Source organism: Channa argus, chromosome 1 (genome assembly GCF_033026475.1).
Source record: "Channa argus isolate prfri chromosome 1, Channa argus male v1.0, whole genome shotgun sequence".
Lineage (NCBI taxonomy): Eukaryota > Metazoa > Chordata > Actinopteri > Anabantiformes > Channidae > Channa > Channa argus.
Genome location: NC_090197.1, coordinates 3,820,991 through 3,847,277, shown reverse-complemented (window position 1 = coordinate 3,847,277; position 26,287 = coordinate 3,820,991). Strand labels below are relative to the sequence as shown.

General features: G+C 43.5%; 1 protein-coding gene across 6 annotated transcripts in view; it reads right to left on the bottom strand.

Moving 5' to 3' along the window:
* The window catches only part of LOC137130533 (zinc fingers and homeoboxes protein 2-like), a 107,919-nt gene that overhangs the window by 30,500 nt on the left and 51,132 nt on the right, over positions 1-26,287 (bottom strand). Inside the window, exon 1 of one of the 6 annotated variants that reach the window (XM_067511288.1) lies at positions 5,845-5,865. The exons of the other annotated variants lie outside the window; for them this stretch is intronic. The gene's annotated coding sequence lies outside the window, so the exon portion shown is untranslated. Of the gene's footprint in view, positions 1-5,844; positions 5,866-26,287 lie in introns of those variants that run through there. 6 annotated transcript variants of the gene reach the window in all.

Genomic DNA, 26,287 nt, shown 5'->3' with positions numbered 1-26,287 from the left:
TAATCTGTCCTAACAGGGCTTTAAGTAGGTCTGGGTGATACTTGAAAAATCCGATGATAGCTTCACCCAAGAACCTTGATATTGATAATGCGACAGTATGTTAAATGGCCAAACATCAGGCCCAGGAGATAAACCGTGTGTTTTATATAGACAGCTTGAAATCTCCCGGACAAATCTTACCACCGCACGCAGGAGAACGAGATGAAATTAACTGGGCACATTTATGGTTTAGAGAGGATGAACTTCTGATGTCACAGGACCTTCCTGTCATTAGGACAAACTACATATGTTTAACTCTACTGAGCTGAGAAATACTGTTACTATGGTCAATCTGCACCTTTGGTGAGATGTGAATATATTGAGATTTAAAAAAAAAGTCATGTGACGGAAAAAAAATAACAAAAATTGAGTTTTGGTTTGGATTAAGATAAAATTACTGTCAAAGGACTGAAATCAATCTCTGCCCATTTTATGTTATTTTTAATCTTCAGCTTGGAGAATGGGTGGTGTCGAAGCTGCTCCCCCTTGTGACATCACACTGGGGATATGCAAAGATGAGTTCTCTGCTCTGCCCAAAGCTACGTTTACAGAAATTACTGTAATTTTCTTAGGACTTTAATATTGTACTCACACGAAGCATAATCGTGCCGGTCCCGTACCATTCGCTGTGCACAATCCCCCCCCCCCCTCTCCCCCCAACCTGCTCCCTTACATAACCAAACTGTGATGCCTCTGCAATCACAACACGGTCTTTACAATGTCTGACATAGGGAGGAGGGTCCAGAAGGGCAGCTAGTTCAGAGGGGCACTATGAGACAAACAGCTTTTACGGCTGAAGATTAAAGGACTTGTTATTCACTTTCGGTCATTTGGAACGTTTTTCACACCATTAGCAACTTGGGGTTCGGTATCCCGGCCAAGAGGACCCACGGCTCAAACCTCTACCTCCTTGAGCTACAGTCACACCACTGGTCAGTCAGGGCAAAACAAAAACCGCCTGGCAACCCCACACAGAAAGGCATCAAATTAGCACAACACCACGTCATGTAAAATTTAATTAGGTTTGAGTTCAATAATCAGGCTTCAGGTTCAGATTTAAATATGACACTGAGGACTTTGGCCTTGCTATTGTGGAACAGCTTTTAAACAGTCCAGTAGATGACAGATAAAGAAAAGTATAAATAATAAGTAGTATGATATTTTTTCACAGAGGACTGTGTCTAAGCCCTTGTGAGGCCCCAAGTAGGCCAAGGTGGGGGGACTGGGAACCACAAACCACGGCCAAATGCGACTTCAAGCATTAAATAACCTGGAAGTGCTACTCATACGCAGCAGAGCTACATGACTGATGGCTCTTGCGAGGCCATGTGATGTGCCGACGAGAACAAAGCTGGCTTTTCACCGGCACAGAACCTTGAGAGAGTTTTAGGTTTCGGGTGATTGGGTGGATAATTGGTGCGCTGCTCTCAGCCTCGCATGACTACGACGTGCGTCGAGTTGCCAAACTCGTATATTGTAGAGAAAGTCAAGGTCGAGCCTGCAGAGCAGAGTATGAATGACATCCATCAATCTGTTCATCCCACCATCAGTAACATCCCATCATCCACCCACTTTTCCTCCATCGGTCCTGACTTCACTGAAGACTCTCACTATTCAGCAGTGAGCAGTGAGGAAATTGAAACATATTCATATAAAGTAATTTAGATTTATACCATATCATATTTAAGGCCAGCAGAGGAATTAAAGTTGTCACACAGTTTATACATCAACACAAACTTTGTCGAATCTGAACACACAGAAAATAAATCTGCAGTGGTTTTGAAATATTATGAATCGGTTGAGGTATTTTTCTAGCAAAAATACCAGCAATTATCTGGTTCCAAATTCCCAAATGTGAGAATTTGTTACTTTTCTCAGTTACATATCTTTGTGAATTACACATTTTTGGCTCACAGATACAAGAAGTCAGACAAAAGAAAACATTTGCAGATGCCACCTTGGCTGCGGGGCCATTTCCCAACGACCGTTTACAATTATGACGGTAAATTAAAAGGTTTTAAAACAGATTATTTGGTGATGAAAACAAACATTTGCAGCCCGACAATTAATGCTAATTATGAATCTGAACATCATGCAGTATATTAACATTTAGTTACATTATTCTAAACTGTTACAGAGCTTTCAAATCAATCTGTGTTTTCCGCCGACACCGCCCACACCTTTCACTACATCGTGGTATGTGCCGCGATGACTTACCCATTTAAAATCATTAATCTTTCTAAGTGAATTCAAATAACTTTCTGAAAGTTACAAAAACACAATCAAGCTACATGTGAATATGAACTTTATTAAAAAATGTGGTTTAAGTCTACTGAGCAGAGTTTTCTTATCTTTTAGTTTATTTCTCTCCAAAACTCTGGATGCCATTATGAACTTGGGAAAAAAAAAAAAAAAAACAGAAAACATTTTAAATTAGATTCTTGTAAAGAAATGACTCCACTTTGCAAAAGAACTACCAGCCTTTCCAGAATCTACAGTGTACAGGGGGAAAAAACTGATTTGTTGCCCTCGTTGTACAATAAATTAATACATAAATAAACAGTACACAGCCCCATATCACTGTTTTTTGGTTGAAAAAAAAACTCACTAAAATGTCAAATTTTAAAACTAAAGAAGTGAGATTCAAACAAACACATTATATGAATCTGACATTAGAAATCTGTTGTCTCTGTGGGATTATGAAGTATTAATGTGCGGATGTTATTTGAATTTTGGTTTCACATTAGCTTTCATTTCAGCTTTGATTCTGTTGACATTTAATTAAATAAAAGTAGACAGAGGGACAGAAAAACAGAGTCAGAGTAAAGTCTAAATGTTTAGGAACGGAGCGATTCGGTGTATTTTGCTAACGATACCAAAGTGATGATGCACACTCACCCACACACCGTCTACGAGGAGGTCGGAGGTCAAGACCAGCGACCAACGCTCAGACGGAGACGAAATGTCTGAAGAGCAGAATCACGTTTTACTCACGGTTTTGGTTTGCTTTGACTACAGAGGCTGTATGAATATGTGAAGAGCTACACAAATGTGCTGAATCACACTGACACACACACACACACAATATGCCCATGACCTCCAGGTGTCATGATGGACGAATGATGAAGGAAGGTGCAAACACACACTTGCTCAGTCACACAAATGCCCGGCAGCTTTACATGGCCATGGTTTAGGAATGCAACAAACACACACACACACACACACACACACACACACACAGACATTTTATCAATTCTCCCTCAGCAAACCGCCTGCCCCCTGTGACCATGAAATATGAATGAAACACAATTAGCAGCTTTAAAGAACTTCATCAAGGCCAAGGCCTCCGTCCAAACACCCCCCGAACCAGTCCCCACACCCCCGCCCCCCAAAAATGCCTACCTCAGTGAACTCTGTCAGACAATCAAACAAATAAATAGAAAAAAAAAAAAAAAACAGAAAATAAAAACAGCGTCCTTGGACATAGCAACCAATCACAACCAATCTGTCAGAGCAACAGATAAATAATCACGACTCACAATGGCTGTAAATTTCTACAAACACCGACTTTTGGTCTTTTCTTTAAAGAACTGAAAACTTTTTTACACCCCTTAAATTTTCTGTCTTGTGCTGCCTTCACAAGTCTCCCCCCTATCTTACCTACTGCCATCCTTCTATCCTAAAATTTAATGGATGCAGTGACTCATTAAAAAGTGAAGGTGGGGGAGACAGTGGAAGGGGTGGGGGAGCAAAAAAATTAGGAAAGAGACAGAGTGAGATAGAGACAGAGGAGAGCGGGGCTTCATTTCCATGGCGTCACCATGGCAACACCAGCGCAGGAGAGACGGCGAGGTGCCCTTCTACCGTCGAAGCGCCTCACCGCCGAATATTAACCAGGCCTGTACGCTGAGGTGCTAATTAGGAGAAGAGGAGGGGGAGGTGAGGAGGAAGAGAAGGAGGGAGGTCAGAAGGGAGAAAAAAAAAAACACAAGAGGTGACAAGAGGGAGGAGGAGGAAGATAAGAAGAGAGATGGAAAGGGTGGAGAGGGGAAGTCAGGAGGAGAAGTGGGAGCAAGGAAAGAGGAACAGGTGGTAGAGGGAGGAAGCAGAAATGAAGAGAGGAGGAGGAGAGTGAGGGGGGAGGATAAAGAAGAAGAAGAGGAGTAGGAGAAGTGCAAACCAAGTGAGGAGGAACAGGTGGTAAATAAAGAAATAAGTGGAGGAGGAGAAGTGGTTGCAAGAAAAAAGAAATGGAGGGAGAAGAAAAAAAGGGTAAGGGAGAGTGAGAGGGGCAGAGGGGAGGTCATAAGGGAGGAGAGGTGGAGGAGAAAAAAACAAAAGGGGACAAGAGTAAGGAGGAGGATGGTTAGAGGTCAGGAGAAAGCAAGTGATGAAGAGGAAAAAGAAAAGTGGGAGCAAGAAGACAGCGTAGGTGGCTAATAGAGGAAGAGCGGGAGAGAGGTCAGATGGGGGAGAAAAAGAGGAGGTGACAAGAGACAGAAGGAGGATGCAAAAAGAGGTCAGGGAGAAACAAGGGATGAAGAAAAAGAAAATGAGCAAAAATAAGAGCCAGAAAAAATGGAAGGGTGTTGACTGGAGGAAAAGAAGGAGAAGGAGGAGTAGAGTGACAGAAGAGAGGACAGGGGAGGAGGGGAGGAGGAGAAAAAAACAAAAGGTAAGGAGAGAGGGGTGGCTGAGGTGACATGGATGATAGGAGTGGTAGAATAAAGAGGTCAGGATTGGGCAAACGATGAAGAAGGAGAAAGAGGAGGAGAACAGGAAACAAGGAAGGAGAAAGGTGGGGTAAAGGGGGGAGGAAGAGGACAGGAGGGATCAGAGGAGGGGGAGAAAAACGTGAGATGACAGTAGAGTGGAGGAGGATTAGAGGGTGGGTGGAGAGGAAGAGGTCGGGGAATTCCGAAGGAGAAGAGGAGGTGGAGAAAGATAAGTGGGAGCAAGGGGAAGTGAGAAAAGAAAGAGGCAGAGAAGAGGAGAGGGAAAAGGGAATAGGAGGAGGCAGGAAACATCAGGAGAAGATGTGGGAGAGAAGCAAGAAAGGTGATGAGCATGAGAGGACAGAGAGAGAAAGGAGGTCAGGAAAGAGCAGGGGATAAAGGAGGAGAAGGAAATAGGAACAGGTGGTAGCAGAAGAGTGGAAGAGGTGAGGAAACAAGTGAAGAAGGTCAGGAAGATGAGGTCAGGTGGTTAAAGAAGAGCAGGGAAAGAGACTGAAGAAGAGGCCAGGAGGACAGTGGGGAGGAGGTGAGGAAAGGGGACGGTGCAGGAAAAGATGGAGGGACAACTACATAATATGAGATAGATGGAAAAAAGGAGGAAAGAGGTGAGGAAGGAGATATAAAGAGCAGACAAGAGGGTAAGGACAGGTAGGGTCATAGATACAGGGACAGGAGGAGAGAACAAGATCTATAGGGAATGTAGGAGAAGGAGGAGAAGAGATAAGGAGGTGTGTGAAAAAACGGCAGGAGAAGCTTAAGATAAGGAGGAGGAAGGACAGACAAGAGGAAAGGAGAAGTGAAAAGAGGACAGGAAGTAGAATTACAGGAGTCTTGTCTTCTCCTTCTGAGCCTGTCAGCTTGATCTGTTCTGCTCTGAGAGCTGAGAGGACAAAAAGGAGGTGAATGAGGAGAGGGGAGAACAAAACAAAGGAGAGGAGGAAGATTAAAGGGAGAGCAGGGGATGAAACGAGCTTTAAAGAGAGAGAACGAGGGATGAAGGGAGGCGAGACGGAGGACGTGTAGAAAGAGCGGGTCAATAAAACATGCATGACACCGTCGCTCTGTGTACATCTGTGTGCGCGTGTGTCCATCGCTGTAAAGGTGTCCTCGCCGGTCCTGGTCACGTGGGTGTTTACGCGCGTCCCCGTCTCCTCCGTGTGTTTCCACATATACACCCCCATCATACAGTATTCAGTGTGGGTCTGATTTAGCCCCTCGTGCATATGCGTGTCCTCACGTCACGTGTTTCCCAGTCTCTATATGTGGATGTGTGTGTGTGCGGTGTCCTCATCTACCGCGGTGCCGTCTCCACCCAGCCATGAGCTGCTATAAGCCTGGGAGACTCTGTGCTCCGACTCAGACTTATATTCAGCCGTATATAGGTCACTGCAGCCCGTCCACGCCGGCAGTGGCTGCGCCGCCTCACGGCCTCGGCTTCGCGTCACTTAGCTGCAGATGTCGTGATGAAAAAATAAAAGCCTGCATTAAAGGAGCAGAGTTGGGGAAGTTTTAAGGAGACAGACGCCCGTCGGTAAACTTAAACATTAAGGAATTAAAGATGCAGGGGCTTAATCTGGCACGTAGCGCTTACACAGCTAACAAGCATGTGAGAGATGTGCTGCGCTGCAAGAAAGAAAAACAAAACCCAATTCTCTCGTTTCAACGACGTGCTGCTCGTCACGAAGTGAGAAACTTTACTTTTACTGGGTTTCTCATGCGTAGAGTGAAAAAAAGGGAGAAACAGGTCGTGTTGAGCTTCTCTCTGCTCATTTCTGTCCGTGTAATTAGAGAAGTTTGTCTGCTCCCTCTAATTATAAGGAGTTCAGCTGAAATTATGTCCAGTGATCATGTGCTGAAGTCATTAACTGTAGGAAAACTGTTACTTATTTCCACCATTAATTGCATTGTAGTAAAAAAAAAAACAAAACAACAACGAAAACTACACAACCGAGCTCGCTGTGTGTACTTTTACACACTAGTCCCTAAGCAATATGTCCGACTTCCTTCTTCTTATTAATGCTGACAGGGAAATTATTGTGGACGTTCAGGCCTTTGCTAGTTAGAGGTCTTGTGTGTAAAGTAGGACGCCCTGACGTGTGGCCAAGAGGGAGCAGGAATTGAACCGCAGACCCTTCAGTTTGTGAACGACGGCTTCACCGGCTGAGCCACAGCTGCCGACGATGCTTGGACGCCCCCCGAAGACAAGCTGAGACCAGCAGTAAAAAAAGACGCCGATTTGAAATCTCGGACAGTCTGGGAGCCGCACGCGCCTTAAAAGTAGGTTTGAGGTTAATGACCCGGTATAAAAGCAATTTATCTGATATGATTGTTGCTATGGCTAAAAAGTCCACTGTTGAGACTTAAATCATATCTGACCCGTCAACACCCACTGTTGGTCCTCGAATCCTTGAATTTCTACCGTTATTTTCCACTGCTTTTTTTTGTTTTACAGTACAGCTGAGCCCCGAGTTGCTTCTTTGCATCTGCGGCTCACTAGCATCAGCGGGACAGTGTGTGGAAGTGTGTGAGGGGCCTGGTCCTGCAAAGCACTTTGGATCAAGATTTTTACCAAATGGTGTGTTTTAAAAGCAGGTTAAATCCTTCATGGGGATTTAGGACTTTGGGTTTTTCATAGCCATATTCAGCAGGCAGTTGATTCTAATGAAAGACTGCACTTGATGCCGTCTTCAAAGCGGTGGACGTGCGCCGCTGCACCACCGTTCCCACCATTGTCCTTATGTGTGTGTTTTTAGAGCTGATGTCCGTCACCGTGACTTACTGCTCATATGTGTGTTTCCAGGAGCCCTGGAAGCTTCATGTATGATGTGAAGAAGCCTTGTTAGTGCCTAAACATCCTTTCAGGGAATAGAAGTGGTGCTTTATTACTGTCAAATCTCTCCTGCTGCTTCGCAAGTGGTTTCGCTTGTTTCATGTCTACAATTACTCTTCAGGTATTTCACTTAATTTACACAGTGTGCAGTGGAGACATGTCAACAAATGAGTGTGAGCTGTTTGTGTTCACACCGGGCTGCACAATCAAGTGAGTCAACTTTTTCCGTGAAATTCTGTTGTCTGCACTTACTCGTAAAACAGTGACATGAGCCGATTCGAGCGTCTTACGGGTTTAAGTTATCACAATATTGAGTTCCCACGTCGGTTGAAACCAATAATCACGAGTGGTTAACGTCGCCTTTACGTCTTGCACACGGTGTCACACATTTTCTCATTATTCACAGGCGAGTGCTACGTCACAGGCGGACGTCCAATCCTGGGACCGACTGAAAGACACCGATGTCTTTTCTATACACCCGGTTCCTGCTGTCTAAGCCCTGCAGCCCAAGAAATCACTAGCAAAATGATTTTCATTGTAAACACAACATAGTTGACTATTTCATTCTTTGAAAAACAGCCTCTGCAAACTGTGCTAATGTCTCGAGAGTCATGCACGTCGTAAAGAGGACAATGGGAACAAAGGCACCATCTGAAGCTTGCAGCTGGGATACTGCTTATCCCAACAATGCCAACCGGCCGTCATTAGTAGAAGTACATTAGTAAAAGAAACGGAATTTTGCTTTACTCTGACTCTGACAAACTACTGTGGACTTTTGTTTGAAGAAAATAAAGTACAAATCAAGTGGTATTAAATTTCAATTTGGTCAAAGGAACAAATAAAAACGTAAAAACACGCATATTCCTGATGAGATGACGATACGCCGATGTTAGAACAACAGGACGTACGTTCAGTTTCAACGTGAAACCAAAGGTTCACAATTGAACAAAAACAGGAATGTTGGTTCAGACCTTCAGGCGTAAAAAAAGCTCAAAAAAATGATCTTTTTTTTTGGCAGGACTGAACCGGATTAATGCCTCCGTAGCTGTGGACCTATGAGGACTGAGGAAACCTAGTGTTCTTCCAATCTAATAGTTTGGGGGAGGCCCCCTTTTCCCTTGTTCAACACGACAGTGGATCTAGTTTGCTGTCACCATATGAAACAACCCATCCATCTGTCTGTGGCTTGTCTTTTTATCCCCACCACTTCCCTCTGACACACTCACTCAGGGATTACAAGGAGATCACTCACTGCTTCCTTCCTGCTGCTTGCTTGTACCGTCCCCGTTCGAGGAATTCAAGCTTCATCTACCACTGATCTCATTGCGAGTCGCTCTGCATAACGCTGCCTCGAATGCAAATGTAAATGTAAATAACCGTCCAGCGATGGCACTTGTGCGCATAAAGGCACTGCTGGGGGTGTTTTTGCATTCTTTTGCTGTGGGTGAGGAGGGGGGGGAGAAAATGCTCCCTGCTCTTCCTCTGAAGAGGACGGGCCACCATGCCGAAGAGAATTCCATTAGTATTGGTTTCTGTGGAGGGTTTTACTGTCACATAGGCTCTAATGCTGCCTCACAGGGCCTTTACAGCCTGCCAAGAAACATTTCTAGAACCAGGCGTGGAGGGAGCCCTGCTGAGGAAAGAAAAACGCAGATTCCTCCACAAAAGGACTTCTAATAAACTTTTATCAGTCACAGTGCTTTGCTCCAGACCAGATTTATTCTCTCACGTCCTTCTATTTCCATTCGGTCCTTTATGAGAGCTTTTACAACCCTGTGGGTCTGGATCTGAAGAAGGTCATGGTTGCAATGTGTGCTGATGATCTCCACGAGATGTAAGGAGGAAGGGGAGATCAAATTACCTGGAAAGGTTTTTCATGTTTTTGTTTTATTATGAAGTTTGACTATGACCCTGAATCTGCAGTAATGACTGGAGATGATGCTCACGGAGAAATCCTACCAGTTTAGCTTCCCCCCGAAGGAGCCTCAGCCCTGAGGTGTAGATACCTCATCTGATATTTGGGACCTATAAAGACCAACTTAAGAACTGTTACTGAAGGCTAACGTCTGATGAATGGAGAAGAAAGCTCACGGTAATGTTTCCATCTAGACCTTATTTCTATGTTTTGCGATTTCTGCGCTACAATTTATTGTGCACTCACATCTGTCCCACTCGTTATTTTTACTCAACATGGAAACTGCTTCAGCTGTTAACATTTTGAAATGAGTATTATTTCCTTGTTATTTCTAGTTGACTTAAAACACTCAAAGAGAGTTTGTAATGGAGCTTCTGTTCCTTTGTTTCTAAAGGAGCCAGCTGAGGAGGTGTGGGCATATTAAAGAAAGGCCACCTGGGCCTTTCATTGGAGGTCTTCCAGGTAAACCCAGAGGAGCTGGAAATCATTGGTGGGGAGTAGGACGTCTGAAGAGACTTACTAAACCTGCTGCCACCGCGACCCCAACTTTGGATAAGCAGAATATAACTTATAGGTCCTTCAAAGTTACCTTGGTACCTATTCACAAAAAGCCCCAAAAGAAAAAGACCTGGATCGTGGAAACCTTCAGTACGAGAAAGACGGTAAAATGTGGCTGCAGCCAGTGGCCTTAATTTTATTAATAGGCTTTGCAGTAAGGGACAATTTTCAGGAGAAGGACTGAGTCTTGCCTACGATTGTAGTTTTCTATTTTCTTATTATCTGCAGTGATTATAGTCTGAGTGTACAACTGAGCTTTGTACCCGTTAAGAATCCAATCCTGATGAATTCCCCCAGCAGATCTACTCTGTCTTTACGTGGCCGACAATCCCCAGATATGACGGACGGGGCAGTGACATTTAATTATCTGATGTTTCTGTAGTTGGTGCTCATTTCTAACAGGCCGATTCTAAAACAAAAATGCACCACTTCCTGTTTAACGTCTGTGATTTTCCCTTTGGGGGGAAAAAAAAAAAACACCGGTAGGAGACTTGAGAGATATGGATGGAAAAAACCTTTGAGCTGCGTTTCACGTTCCAACTGTCATTAAACGAAAAGGTACTGACACTTTGTGTAAACATTAAAAAAAGCTAATTTCATTCAACACCTTGAGACTTAAAAACATGTTTTCAGAAGTAAGCTGCCCACACTTTAATCTTGCTTCTCAACTAACTGCAGACAGTGAGTCACTTCTACCCGTATTAACGCATGGATACTCGATTATTAACTGAGACATTTCAGGTATTTTTTTTTATTTGATTGGCTGCATGTAAACACATTATCTCATTGGCAATAACTCGGACAAGCTCTTATCTCACTTATGAGAAACCCGAGGATGATGCGTGCCTCAGATTAGCAGGGATGCTGAGGCATGCACACACCTTATCTTGTTTAGAGCAGTCTACCTAAGCTCTGTTGCCATGGTGATATTAGGATTATGCCATGATGAAATATTCTGAACATTGTTTATTTGTGCATGAATCAATCTGGTATTGCCGATGCTCTGATTGCATTGATTTCTGGTAAAGCTTTGTGCATGTCCCTTCTGATTCTCGTCTCTCGTCTCTCGTCTCCTTCTCTCTCTCTCTCTCCCTCCTTCTACTTTTTATTTCAGACATTCTTTATTCATTACTTTTAAAAATATGTAGCATTCAGCCTGTGGCCAAATGTGCTGCTGCTATTCTGCGTCTTCTCCAAAACATCCCCACAGAGAGGATGCTATTCTTCTTGTGCTCACCCTAGCCTTGCACAAGGAGGTCAGAGGTCAAAGCATGTATTCACCGCCTTGCTGAAGGGCCCTTGAGCAAGGAGGTTTGCCTATATTGGGGGCTTGAACCTGAGCGCTCCAGTGGAAGACCCTCTCCCTGCTCCCCACTCAATCCCAAACAACCAACCAAGGGAAATCAAAGTTAAATAAAGAAAATGAAAGGAGAATAAATAATCACCGGTGAGTGGGGCACGGAGCTGCATCTCAACAAGTCTTATTTTGATTTCGAGGCGAGAGCTGGGACTGAGAGAAGAGAGGACGGGGGGGGGGGAAGAGAAAACAGCAGAGAGGAGAGTGATTAAGAGGCAGAGACAGGGGTGGGGGTGGGGTTCAGAGAGGAGGACGGCTGAGGAAAACAGGGAGGAGCAGGCAAAGGAGAAGACAAATTGAGAAACACAAGGTCAGTGACACAACACACATACACTGAGTTTTATCCCCATTATATGTTAATCAAACAGGCTGCTCGTCCTGCTCACACCAAACACCTGAAGCACCATCTGACAACACGACGAGCTGCCGTCCTTTCTATTTTGTTAGAGCTGCTTTTTAATCAATTCAGCACGATGACTTCCCAAACAAATGTAGTGGAAGTTGGTGCAGTAAGGAGTAACCCTGTCCTTCATCCTCGAGTCCCAGACCCTGACCTTCCATCTCCCTGAGGAAGACATTCTGCCTGGACGTTCACTCTTTGTCCTTTACAGATGAGATTCTTCTCCAAAATTAAGACCGAAATACAGAATGGAGACAAGCAAACAAAGAAAACTAATATTTTGTGCGCAGGGCTGAGAAACATTTGACACTGCTGCAAACACAAAACATGACTTTTTGTACAGATTCCAAGAAAAGCATTTTTCTGATGTCTTACTTATGTAGAGCTGGAAACATTTTTGGCTGTTTGTCTAAACTGACATTTTATTGCCTAATCACAGTCAAAACTGGTAAAATTTTAATTTGAGGCATTACACAACTCCTGTCCAATGCATTACACGTTAATCTAAAAGGATTGTAGGCAATGTTGCAAGAAGCTTGTTTTAATTTTGATGGATTTGCTTTAAAACCCGTCATGTTCCACTTTATCAAAATAAAATATATATATATTTCTGTACATTTTCTGACCTTTTCTAAAAGTCTATGGGGATATTTTGCACATCTTGCTTTATTTTGAGGCATTTTTATGTCTCTTCCTGGTCATGTTGTATCTGTCTGTAGTTGTTTTGTTCCCTTTGTGGTTGTTTTGTTGCAAGGAAAGCGCCAGCATACATTTTTGTGTACGTAGACGATGAAAAAATTATATTATGAAGGCAACAAGCGAGGGCTGAATCACATATGGCAAACACAGAAATACTTTCCTTTAAAACCTCAGATTTCTTTTTTTTTTGCACAACATAAAACTGAACACGCAACAGTTGAGGAGGTTAGTACATTGTTAACTGACAAAACAATCTCACCACGAGATCCAATTAGTGGCTGTTTTGGAGCTTTTCATCACACACCACATGATGTTCCCCAGCAGATGGAGTCGCCCAGACGTCAACGAGTTGTGGATGTTCAGTTTTCCATGCCACCTATGCACGTTGAAAACGTCTCGTGCTTGCTGCCAATTTTCAGGACATGCACAACCTATGCTCTGTATCCACATGGGATATGCAGATAGGTTTGTGAAGTAGGAACACAGGCACATTAGGTTCTCTGTGTCACTCTCTATAGCTGAAGTACTTCTGAGCCAGGGTCACAGCCTCTGAAACCTTCCTCTATGCTTTGATTGGTTTTCGAGCGAGGGTGGGCTGAAGGGCACCCATTAGTCTTCAGGTTAGAAGTGCAGTTATCATTGCTACAGGAATGTCAAAATTACTCCCTTTATATAAATCCGATGATACACTAAATTACAAACGCCTGTATATTCTTAATAGTTCAGTGATTCCTCTGTATGTGTCGCATTTAGTAGAATTGTGGGGATCAACTTTTAAAAAAAAACAATAATTGTTATTATTATTCTTCAGTTTACTGCCTCAAAAGCTAAAAAGTGCCGGCTTGAATTTATGATCAGGCCTTTTTTGAGCGTAGTGAGTTGTGTGAATGAGTAGTTTTTTATGAATAACATGTTGGTTTTAATCCTGTGTATTATTTATGCTCTTCACAGGATCCTCACACAAAATAAAGAAAATATAGTTAAAGTGTAATTGTCATGACTCCTGCCAGTGGGTCCATGTGGTTCAGGTTAATGATGTTAATGTTCCCTGAAAGTTCTGTTTGTTTTCTTGTATCAGCAGTGTGGCAGTACCTGGTGTTCTCCTGCTAAGTAATGAGACAGTGAGCCTGCTCTGGAAAATGTTTGATTTCCAGGTGTTTGTGCTGATGAGCTGCTCCTGATTTGCTTGTGTCGCCGGCGTTGTGGCACTCCAGCCGCTTGGGGTTGCAGGTTTTGGAGGGTTTCCTCACGCGTGCTCTTGCAGCGTGGGCTCGCTGCCGCTATTTTAATCAGAATAAAGTGATTATGAATATGCAAATTGAGCCGTTTACTAATTGTCGCAGCCAACCCTTCGCTGTTTGTGGCTCTAAATTAAGCTGAAATTTTGGGAAAACTCATTTCGAGGCAAGAATGGGCACTTTCTAATAAACTAATGACTAAGGGTTGAAGGGTCAATGGCTGCTATAGACTGTGTGTCTATCCCTGCCAAGAAACTTCTGCTAACCTTCTGCAGGAAGGTGGATTTCCACAAGTTAAATTCCTATTGAAATCATCTAAAAGCTGCAGAGGAAAAAAAGAAAAACATACTGTACAACAACCTGCAGAGTCTCTCCTAACATGAAGCTTGGTCTCCGGCTGTTACTGACGCTCACTGACTGACTTTATTTACCGAGCAGTTTGTGTAGTTTCGGCCGAAAACTGCAGGCTGCACACAACGGAGGGCGGCCCTGAATGGTGGCTGCTTTTAATCACACACACACACACACACACACACACACACACACACACACACACACACACATGGGGAGGCATTGAGAAACACAGGCATGCACACATTAATATGCATGCACGAGCAATGGGAAGCATGCAGGGATGCTCTCTCTCTCTCTCACACACACACACACACACACACACACACACACACACCGGCTTCTAACAGGCTAAGCTTTACTCCATTTGGTAAAATGTGTTGTTAAGAACAAGCTATGCTAGTGGGAGGAGGGAAGGAAGAGAAGGGGTGGATGGAGGAGTTCTAGCTAAGAGGAGAGAAGTGAGAAGGAAAGATAGGCAGGAACAAGGCAGGAAGGAAGGAAGAGAAAAAGAGGGAAGTAAGGTAGGTTGTGGGGGACTACACTAAATGGAGAATCCAATAAAAAACCCATGAAGAACAGGAAGAAGAGTGAATTTAAGAGCGTGAGGGAACAAAAGAAGGAGTGAAGGAGAGAGGAAAGGGAAGGAGGTAAGGATAGATTGGAGGATAGACTGGAGAAAGGGATGAAGGGAGAGAGCAGATGATGAGAGCTGGAACAAATGAGAACGAGAAACTGAACAGAAGAACAGATGTATAAGATGAATGGAGGAAAGGAGGAATGAGGAGAGGTTGTGAAAGAGTGAAGGAAGGGAGGAAACAAATGATGGATGGAGGAAAGGGGAGAAGCAGGCTGATGGGAGAATCTAAAAGGAAGTAAAGAGCTGAATGGAGTAAGAGGATGGAAAGAAAGAAAAATATACAGAGAGGAATAAAGAAAAGGAAGAAGGGAGAAAAAAGAAGTTTATCTTAAGTAAAAGAGGAGTAAAAAAAACACGGAAATAAAAGACGAGCAGAAACGAAAATTAAAAGATGGAAGGGCAGAAGGCAAGGAATCAAGGAAAGATGGGAAAACTTAACAGAGAGGCGAGAAGGAAGGAAAACATAAAGTTGGGAAAAAGAGGAGCAAATAAAAAGCAGAGGTAACAAGGAGAGTACCAGAGGAAAGGAAGTAGTGAAGGAGAGAGGGAAGTAAAGAGTGGAGTGAGGAAGGAGAAGGGAGGAGAAAAAAGGGATGAAGGGGACTTTATTCAGCATGAAGGAACAAAGGTAGGAAGGAAGGATATTTGGTGATTAATGGGAGAAATGAATGGGGGACGGAAAGAGGAATATTTGAAGAAAAATGATTCGAGGGTGAAATGAAGGAGGGAGAGAAGCGAGGAGAGCGTCTTTAGAGGAAGTAAAGCAAAGTAGGCGGGAGAGGAAGGATTTAGGGAGAAAAACAAAGGAGGGAGAGAAGGAAGGAGGTGTCGCCCGACATGGAGTAAACAAGGAGTGAAAGACAGAGGAGGACGGAAGAAGGAGACAAAGGAGAGAAAGACGGGATGGAAGGAGGGAGCAGCGTTGGGCTGGAAGGCCGAATAATGGAGCAGCTCATCTCATGGTGAATTTGAATGGAGGCAGAATTAATTTAAATCTCATCACGGCCCGCCCTCTAATACCTTATCAGTTCTGCACGGAGACAAGGGACGTAATCGCATTAGACCCGCCACTCTGCTCTACTGCGCTCTGCTACACACACACACACACACACACACTAATCCAGGAGACACACACAGCTCACAACAGTGCATACCTGTGCTGATTTCTACCACACACACACACACACACACACACAGCATGAAGAAATGCCCCTGTGAGTACAAACCAGCAAGACAACAGCAGGCATGTAGAAACACACACACAGCATCAAACACGTGTGTTTCCACCTCTGTGAGACACGAACCTCAACCCTCACTTTAGCCCAAAATAACGTCTTAACCCTCACAGCCCTGTGGAAGGTGACAGCAAGGACCAAAACGCTTTCTGCTCAAAATGATGGTGCTGCACTAAAACCTGTCGACAACTATAGATAGACACACACACACACACACACACACGCACACAGGGAGAGAGAAACAAATGATGGGCTAAAGCGCAAACAGCATGCAAACACACACCCATTGGTGCGACAACGCAGCATGCACACACACACTCAGCATGAAGACACACTGATGAATGGGTGTAAAAACACACACACACCTCTTATGCAAACACACACACACACACACTCAGAGCTGTATGCTGGAGCAGCCTTCCAGTTACCTTCTAGGGGAAAAGGCTCATGGGAAGTTATGCACTCGGCTGTTGACACTGGCTGCAGCAGGACGAGCAGCTTTACAGCACAGGCTCCTCGTACTCGAAATGTACACACACACACACACACACACACTTCGACCCACGGCCAAAAACGCACTCCCATACACTCTCCAAACAAAATGGCGGGTGAGTTATAGACTCCACACACACACACACACAATCTCTAAAGGAGATGGTTAGAGAAGTCTGGTTTCCCAGACGATTTTCCACCAATAAATATCTTGTCTTGTTCTGAAGGCGACTGATAAGAAAAGGAAAAATTCAGACTCTGGTGATGCAGCGAGGTTCACCGTATATAGAAAGTCAGTTCTTTTTCAAGCAGCCAAATCGAGACACCTTTGTTTGACCCGGGTTCCTTCTGTTTTGCTCAGCATGTTGATTCTTCTTTCCGTCTTCTTAGAGATCTGGAGGTGATGTTCTGAGACCCACTGGTTGTTCCTGTGCAACTAGGCAAACTTTATATATATTTTCTCAGTGATTCATAGCGGTGACATCAGGTTGTGGTGCCAGTCCCTCAGAAGAGACGGTCATTATGAATGGTATGGAATGGTATTCTGGGAAACGCAGCAGTATGTCTGGAACAGTTGCAGATAAAATAACAGAAGCTATAAGAAGATGAAACCAGGACGTGCAACTGTCCCATTGGTTTTAACCAACAAGTGACTCGAAACAACTAACGTATGGTTAGAGTGTGACTATCAGCATCTGTCCTCATTTGCTGCATCACCATCTGATTTGCTACATGTGAAACTTCTCTTCATAAACTGCAACGCACACCAGCAACACAACAACAACATGTCATGACAGCAGAGGATATCATGCAGTTCTGAATATATTCCATACAAAACGGATTTGCAGTTTAGTTGTATAGAAACATAACTGTGTGACAGCTACAGAGGAAGTATTCTATGTTTACTGCGGCTGTGACGGGACCCAACATTGGCCCTGAACATTATCTGGGATCTTTACGTTCATCCAGTGCGATTCCTGGGGATCCTGGTCCAGAGTGTCTGAGCTGAAAACGTGCGAAAGAGAACTCGCAAGTTTTCCCAAGTCCTTTGTCACTTACTAGTTGCTCTTTGTTGTTTGATACATCACCCGAAAACTCTGGGAAATGAAGAAACACAAAGCCAAAACCAACTCGCTTCACAGTGTGGGACAAAGTTTCACCTCAGAAAAATGAAAAACCATTTAAAATTCAGATGAAGAGAACTAAAGGGGGAAAAGGAAGATTTGCTAAAGACCAACAGAGTCGTGATTCAGTGAGGAAAGTGATGCTAAGTACTTCAGCTTTGTGAGTGGATTCACTTTAAATGGCTTTAACAACTGGTTTGTAGCTGCAAACTGCTCTCTAACAGGGGGTGTGTACATTCAGAAGTGGACTGCGACAAAAGCCAAGTTCAAACCTGAGCACAGCAACAGTTTTTCAACCTTTTTCTTTTTTTTTGTTTTAGTTTTTTTTTCACAAACCAAATTGTACGGTACACTCAATTAACATTTGTTGAGAAATGTCGCATCAAGCCCTGAGAAGATTGGCAAAGTGCTGGCCCTGAAACAAATTACTTTAATGTTGAGGGGTGAAAATAATCATTTCATAAGGAGCAAAAAGGGAAGATAATATAATACAAAGCGTTCGATGTTGACCGTTGCGTGTCGGAGCAGAATATAAAAGCCTGTCGAGGTCACTTCACCAGTAGAAAGCTTAACTTTTAATTTAATTTGAATTTGTCTTGAGCGACTAAATGTGAAACAAGTGCAAGGGCAAAATAAACCCCTCAAACAAGCAACTTTACCAACGAACCACAATGCGGAGGTCAAAGGTCACAGCCTTTGAACAGAACAAACGGTCCCGAGCCTCCCTTGAGGGTCCTGTAAGCTGCAGACCCTCTCAGCTATAAGACAGCAGCATCTAGTTAAGTATTTTAGAATTAATAGCAGTTCCTGCAAGCAGATTGTCACCAGATTCTAAAACATGGTTCTGGGAAATAAAGGGCAGTTTTTTGTTCTGTGATTTCCAAACAGATTTATATAACATTACCCTCAGAAAGTGTAGGTCACACTGAATTTAAAAACGCACAGCCAGTCTGTGTTCTAGTCCCCGTTATGACCTAAAGCATGAAGTTGGACACAGATGTGGCTGAAATCACGCACTGGCAGGTTTAAAACACCTCATCCTCTTTCACGAGCTGTGTGTCACTAAAGGGGACAAATTAAAAAAAAGCTCTGGTCCTTCCCAGTCAAAGCTTCCATACAACGCAGCAGCTTTCGATCTTCACTGATCCCACAAAATCTGCTAGAGATCTGGGCCCATCACTGATGACAACCTTTCTTTTTCTGACCACGTCTCGTTCATCTGGTGCATGGAGCTTTGTCCCCAACAACAGAAAAATCCATCCCTAGTTTTGAAAATCCTCACGTGGGCACTGGTCAGACCTTGACTACTGAAATGGCCTTTTAACACGATCAAACCCCTGCAGATGATGCAGATGTCTCAGCTTCACTCTTCAGAACTCTGCACTGGCCTCGTCAGGTTCAAAGCTCTGACTCTCACCTACACAGCGGTCAAGTCAGCAGTACCTTCCTACCTACACTCCCTCGACCAGGTCTACAGTCCCTCCTGACATTTGCGCTACACCAGCGAACAGCATCTGGTGGTCTCTGAACCACACAGCAAAAGATCCCAAGCAAAGCTCTTCAGCTCAGGTACCCGACTGCCATCTAAAGGCAAAGTGAGGGCTATTAGTCTACTCGCAATCCAGTTGTTTCGCTTCAACAGCCAAAAAACCAGCTTTCAGCCAGGGAGAGCACTCACCTCTCTGCTGGTCTAGAACCAAGAACCAAGAGGGGCCAAATTATCGTGACCAAGGGATCAAGGGAAAACTTTGTGATGACCATAAAAAAAAAAAGCTAAGAGCAACACTTATAGAAAGAGTAGTGTATTGTAGTCCACCATTGTTATTGTGTTCTCCTCGGAAGAAGACACGCTGTAAGTACTGTACGTCTTAGGGACGTCCCGGTGCTGACGCCAGCATTAGACACTGGGCCCAATTCTGTATTTGTGAACTTGTGCTCATATTCCTAAAACTGGTCCATTACGGCGCCAAATAACTTCTGCAGGTAGGTGGGAAAATGTCAAAATGTAAAGCTGAATACAAACTATGTTCTATGACTAAAGGTCATACTTATTTATAAAGAATATTTTAAAAAGGTTAATATTTGCTTAAGACATCAGCAACAGGGGTTATACACAATAACTATAATGTTACCTGAAGTTACCTTTATTTTCCAAAGTAATTTTACCTTCATACTCCTGTTTAGACTTGTGCATCGAGGATCTCACCACATGCGAATGTGCTTTGTTCGGCTTTTTTCCTGTATCTTTTTGTTCTTTTCAGCAGAAGTTGCTTATTAAACACCAGTCGTCTGCTTGTCAGTTTGTTTTGGCAGAAGAATGCGCCAGAATTTCCGTTCTTGGGGGGTTTGATGAACTGCAATAGACTGATGAGGGTTTTTTACTGTCCAGCAACTCATTCCATAAGGAAAACAGTTTAGTACTTGTATCTGTACTGAGTATTGGCGAGTACTCAAATGTAAGTACTTGTACTTGGTCAGGGAAAAAGCAGGATCAGTAGATCCCCAGTAATCTTCCTGCCTGTGGAAAAGCAAACTGCTTCTCAGAGGGTTTGCAAGTTCAAACAAGTTGTAACTAAGACTCCGGAATTAGCACCTAGTTCATGTTGGTGGCAAAGATGTTAGTGGTTTTACTTCTAAAGTTGAAAACCGAAACATATGCTACCAAGGCTGGTTAGGAGCTTAGGAGTCCAAATCCTACTGATGCTCTAATAAAACACAATTGCACAAACTTTTCCTTCTCATCTTAAATAATCTTGGATGGTGTTGACCCATGTAAACTGATGTTTTTCTGACTTCTGCTCTGACCTGTTACTATTATTATTACAGTTTTGTAAGAAATCTATTTTCTCAGACCTTGTTTCAAATTCCAAGCGGCGGCATCATTTGAAACACATAAGTCGACACATATTTCCGGATTACTGCACTGGCTCGATTAAAAAAAAAAGAAAAAAAAAGAAAGAAAAGAAACAGAAAACACACACACATACGCTTTACAAGAGGGAGAGAGAAGAAAAAGCAGAACGCTGAAAGCTGGCAGGTGAGGATATTCTGAGGTTGGAAAATTTTCATCGAAACCAGATGAACTTTTGAAGGTCTTGTGCAATGAGACTGACTGCTGTTTACTGTATGTGGGAGTGTAAAAACCACCGATTCTTCCTCGAAGAACACACAAACACATGCGCATGACCTAATGAACCAGCCAATAACGAGTGTGTGTACAAGCTCGTCAATCGGAGCGGTTTGCACTGCGGTTTATTCTCCTTCCAAAAAGCTGCTGGCAGGCATCTGTGCGGACGCACGTGTGCTTCAATTGCAAACCTTTTCTAGAAACCTTATCGGTTTCTAAGGAAGCGGCGCGGCCGAGGCCGGGCGAGCTTTCCGTGGGTTCGTGGCACTGTTTGAAAGAAGTGTTTTAAGCAGCGAGTAGGTCTTTGTGCGAGAATCAAAGCCCTCGTTCTTTTCTGTAAATACCACAAATTATTAAAGATTCATTTAATGATTTCCCCCCCTGAAAAAGGCCACTGTGCATTTGATTCATAATTTGGCCACAAGCAAAGCACCTATGTCAATGAAATGACCTGATTTGGCCGAGACACATTATTAAATGTCAGCTCAGTTCTCGTTTAATGAGAGGAAAACTAGAAATTCAGCTCTTTTTTTCTGTCTAGACATCCATCTACCTGCTGTCAGCAGAAAGGAAATAACCAAAAATCAGATGTACACAGAATAAAAACATATGTCGTTTGTATGACTTCCGCTAACAGCGAGGTTATGCAATCATTTTATGACATAATGGTCTGTAAAGGCTTTGACTGATGATTAAGGGGCAAACTTTTTGAGGTTCAGTACCATCACTCCCACTGGACACCTGGTTAAAACACACGCTGAGGAAGTGTGTGTGTGTGTGTGTGTGTGTGTGTGTGTGTGCGCTCGTCAATGGCAGCAACATACAGGAGTTTAATATGAAGTAGAACCTGTTCGCTCCTACGTTCACTTTACTTCTCGATAATTAACTGCCTAATTTGCGCCATTTAGCATGTGCTGGATCCTAAGATGTCCATGGTGTTTTACTAATTCTAATCAGCTGTCAGGATGCTTTTTAATTCGGTTTCATCCAATTAGGGCTGTCAGCAGCTGTACGCACATTTCAGGTGATTCAATATTGAAACGCTGACACTAATATACTTAGACAACCTAAAAATATATATAACTGAAGTGTTTTCTTTCATGACGTAGCGGATAAGTTAACGCATCTTTATATCACATTCTGAAAAAAATGGAACTCTAACTAACATTAACTCAGATTTTTGCCTGGCAAAAAAACAAACTGGCTTTAAGAGCAATATGTCCATCACCTGCATTAAAAGTCCCCTAAAAACAGTTATGGATGGTAGAAACATCTCTCATAGTGGAGATGTGCTGTTTGACAGCACCGGCAGCAGTGCAGAGATGCTGCCCGACTAACCAATCCGAGAGTTTCAATGCTTTATGTCATATTTTCATAACGAACCCGAACAAAACCTGAATTGCTGGGCTGAGTTCACGTCTCATGCTGCAGCTACTAGGTCGATTCCCTAAAGGTGTGTATTGCCACTATAAGTTGGTGGTCCCAGCCAGTAGCAGTCTCACTGACATGCAGGTCGGGTCAGGCTTTAAACGGGACACGCTCTGTGTTTTGGAAGAAGTAACTGAACGTGCAGCGAGACAAAGCTCCTCCAGTGGATAATTGTCGGATATTTTACAGGCAGAATAATAAATCCATCGTGAAAACCTGCATCCTGAGTCTGCAGCGACTGGAGTTACTGTAGCTTTACAGATGCGCCTCCTTCCTCAAAACCCAGATTTCAGGAAACCAATCGTAAAACTGGTGTGCGCACACACACGCAAACAGGCATACGCACGCACTTTATTCTTTTGTAATAAAGCATCAGTTAATAAGAGATGGATCTTTGTTGGCTGAGCCGGTCAGAGACGGAGGAAGACGCTCTGGCTGCCAAATCAGTGTTTTCACAGCCTGAATCACAGCTTACCACTGATACTGGCCCAGGGAGGAGTGTGCGCACGCAAGCGCTCACACACACACACACACACACACACACAGTGTGATACACATGCACACAATTGCCAATAAACACATACACTGTACGATACACATTTAGCTGCACACATGGACTTACAAATTGTCAACTACATGTCAACTACATGGTCACACACAACTAAAACTAATTAGAAACACACACCCCAGCATAATAGTACATACACACACACACACACACACGACCAACACGAAACACAAATTGGTGCAGACGCACACCTTCACCACAAAAACCTAGACAGGACACACACACACTCACACAAACGCAGACAGTCGCACACCTGCATTTCTTTCTCTCCCCACTCTGTCTAGCCTCATTCTTCAGCACCACACACACACACACACACACACACACACACACACACACTCTAAAATGTTCACACTGAGTGGAGAACAACAACAGTATCTATCAGAAGGCCTTCTTCTTCTTCATGGAGTAAAAATACCTTCTCTCTCTTTCTTCCTCTGCCTGTCTCCGTCTACCTCTCTCGCTCACACACTCTCGCTCTCTCCCCCTTTCTCAATCACTCCTCTGGTGCAGTTTGGGCTGTTTCCATGGCAACGCGCCGAGTCCCATGGTCGCTGGAGGGAGAGAGCGCTACCCCTCCTGTCCTGCCCAAAAAATAACTGGAAAAAAAAACCCAGCTAAACACTCCTTCAAACTGTGGATTACAATCTTTGTGTGTGTGTGTGTGTGTGTGTGTGTGTGTGTGTGTGTGTTATTTTTCCCAAACGATTGGAGTGGCTACCAAAAAACACCAGTTTCAGTTGGTGTCTGCCTCAGTCAGTCTTTGTCTTTTTGGGAGACACAGAAGGAGACTGTGGTTCTGTGCTGCCTTAGATGATTATAGATTATTGATTTACACATATTTTCCATCTCCTCAGGGTTGTTTCTGATATAATCACAAACTGGTTCAGAAGAAGTGATAAGCTGATTTAATCTAGGTGTTTTTTCAGAATGTAAACTCAATCTAATAAAAATTCTCACCAGAATCTGAGTGAGCATGAATTTATTATCTTGGGTTTGTTTTGCTGTTCAGTGTTCACACCCTCACAAGAAGAAAATGCAGGAAAAATAATGAACATTAATTAATTTTTAGCCTGAAAATGGTCAAATTTGGTAACAAAGTGACTATGGGCGATGTAATTAAAGAAAATACCATCATCTGCCTTAAAAATCCACAAACCAATATCAGAGTGCGTAGTTATGGACGATTTTCATGTATAATAACCAATATTAAAAATTTAATGAGTTCATTTTCCACATATTTTTTTAAATATTTGCCAGAATTGTTGAGCTTTCTTTCAAAAAAAAAAAAAAAAGAAATAATAGCTGCAGATTGTCTATTTCATTTTCATTTATTCGTTCACTCAACAGGCAGCCTCAGAGAAGAGGAGGGTAAGAGGGTGGAGATAATGAAAGAGGGTGGAAAAAAAAATCAGATGGAGGGAAAAAGATGGGAATAAGAGATAAAAGAGGGAGACGGGAAGGAGAGGAACGAGGGACAAGAGGACGATGAAGGGGGAAATAAAGCTGGAGATTGCAAGAAAGGGAGGGAGAGACGAGGGGGAGAAGGACGCGAGGGAGGAGGCAGTGTGAACGTGGATGTTAAAATAGGTGAAAGGAAGGAAGGAAAGGAAAAAAGTAAAGGATGGTGGCGATGAAAAGAAAAGAGAGAAAGAGTGAAGACGAAGGTGAGGCAGCGAGAAGACGGTGAGTAAGGAGAGAAAGTGAGGAAAAGTGGAGAAAAGGGGGAGGAGAGTGAAAGGAGTGGAGGCTAGATATAAAGAATGGGAGGAGGACACAAGATAGGGCCGAATGACAAGGAAAGAATGTGAGATGAGGAGGAGAGGGAGGTAACAAAGGAGGACAAAGATGAATAGGTGAATAAAGGGATGAAAGAAATGGTCGTGTTCCCTTTCTCTCTTTCAGTCCTTCCTTCCTTCCTTCTCATTTACCTTTTGTGCATTCTCCTCCACTCTCTCCTCCAACTTCTTCTTCACCTCCTCACCCCTTTCCTCTTGCTTTTGTCTCATAATCTTTACCCACTTACAACCCCCCCCCCCCCCCAACCACCACCACATTCCCTCCCTCCTATTTCCCACCCTCCTCTTTGATTCTTTTTTCAAAAGCCTCCCAAACTCCTGTATCCCTCCCGCGGCGTCTATTTGTTTGTACATCAATAATTCCCGGTGACAAACGGCGGCCTTTTCATCGCTCAGACGCCAACCTGAAGCCTGACACGCTCACTTTCTTATTTCTTTTCATTTTTCTTTTGTGTGGAGTGAACGGTCGCTTCGACAGGTAGATGTCAAGTTTCTCTCTCTGCTGTCTGGTGAGATAAATACCCACACCCACCACCACCACCACCACCAAATACTGCGACAAAATACAACTTAAAAAATAAAATAAAACCTGGACTGCTCCAAAAAAAAGTAACACAACTCAATCCATTACAGTAATTCAACAAACTGTTTACAAGAAAACCTCCAAAAAGCTGAAACTGTGGCAGCGTGAATCTTTTACGTACAGTTTTTTCAACTTTTCCAACTATCAAGACAAAAAATAATCGAAGCAAATGTGTCCTGCATGTCCAGGGGACAAATACAACTTAACTTTTATGCAGACAAGACAAAACATCCAGAGAGAAAGTAAATACGTCATAATCGGTCCATAGCTATGCTTCAGTGCATCACCTACTACCTACCGAGCAACACGTGTGTTGAGCTGGTGAAATCTAATGGCAGTAAATAAATCAGCAGGTGTCACAGAGGCTTTTGATGACCTCATTTAAAACAAACGCAGTTTATAGGGAGCAAGTCGAGCTGGATGAGTGGGTGACAGAACATAACAGCAGATTAAAGACAGAAATAATATTGTGTTGTTAGCTGCCTTCAACAAACACCTTGTTTTTGGCTAATCAGCGAATTAACCACATTACGACGATGTAGAGTACAAACTCACGTTGATGTGCCTTTCCTTCCAAGACCAGAAGGGTGGGAGGGGGGGGGGGGGGGGGGGGGGGGTATACTGGACGAGAAAAAGCATTTACGTCAAGATTTTGACTAAAAGTTTGTGTGCACTCTGCTCAACAGCAGCAACATGTTAACGGTTATGGTGACGTTTGGATGTGAGTCAGAGTGAAAGCGTGCGCAGGACTGCTGTGACGTGCGTGCATCTGAACAAAGGTCAAGGAAGGTCGTCGGCTGGTTTTTTTTTCTCCTCTTAAATAACCCAACCAGTCGTGTGTTAGTCAGTTTAAAGTGGTTAATGTTGTGTTTTGGTGCAGGCCTCTGTGGGTTTCAAGCGGCATGTTAAAACTCTGATCTGAGGCTTTACGAGCTACTCATTTAGCTACAAACGAGCGCCGCTATGGGACAGCAGAGTCTGAACCACAGAAAATAAATGCATTTCAGGTGTTTTGGTTCCGTGACACCGAAACTGTGTCAGCATAAATCGGCCTTTCCATTGTGGGAGTACAGCATGTGTGACTGCAGACACAGTGACGCATGTTCGCATGTTGTGTATCATTATCTGCAAGTGTGTGTGTGTGTGTGTGTCCCTCCCACTTGTGATA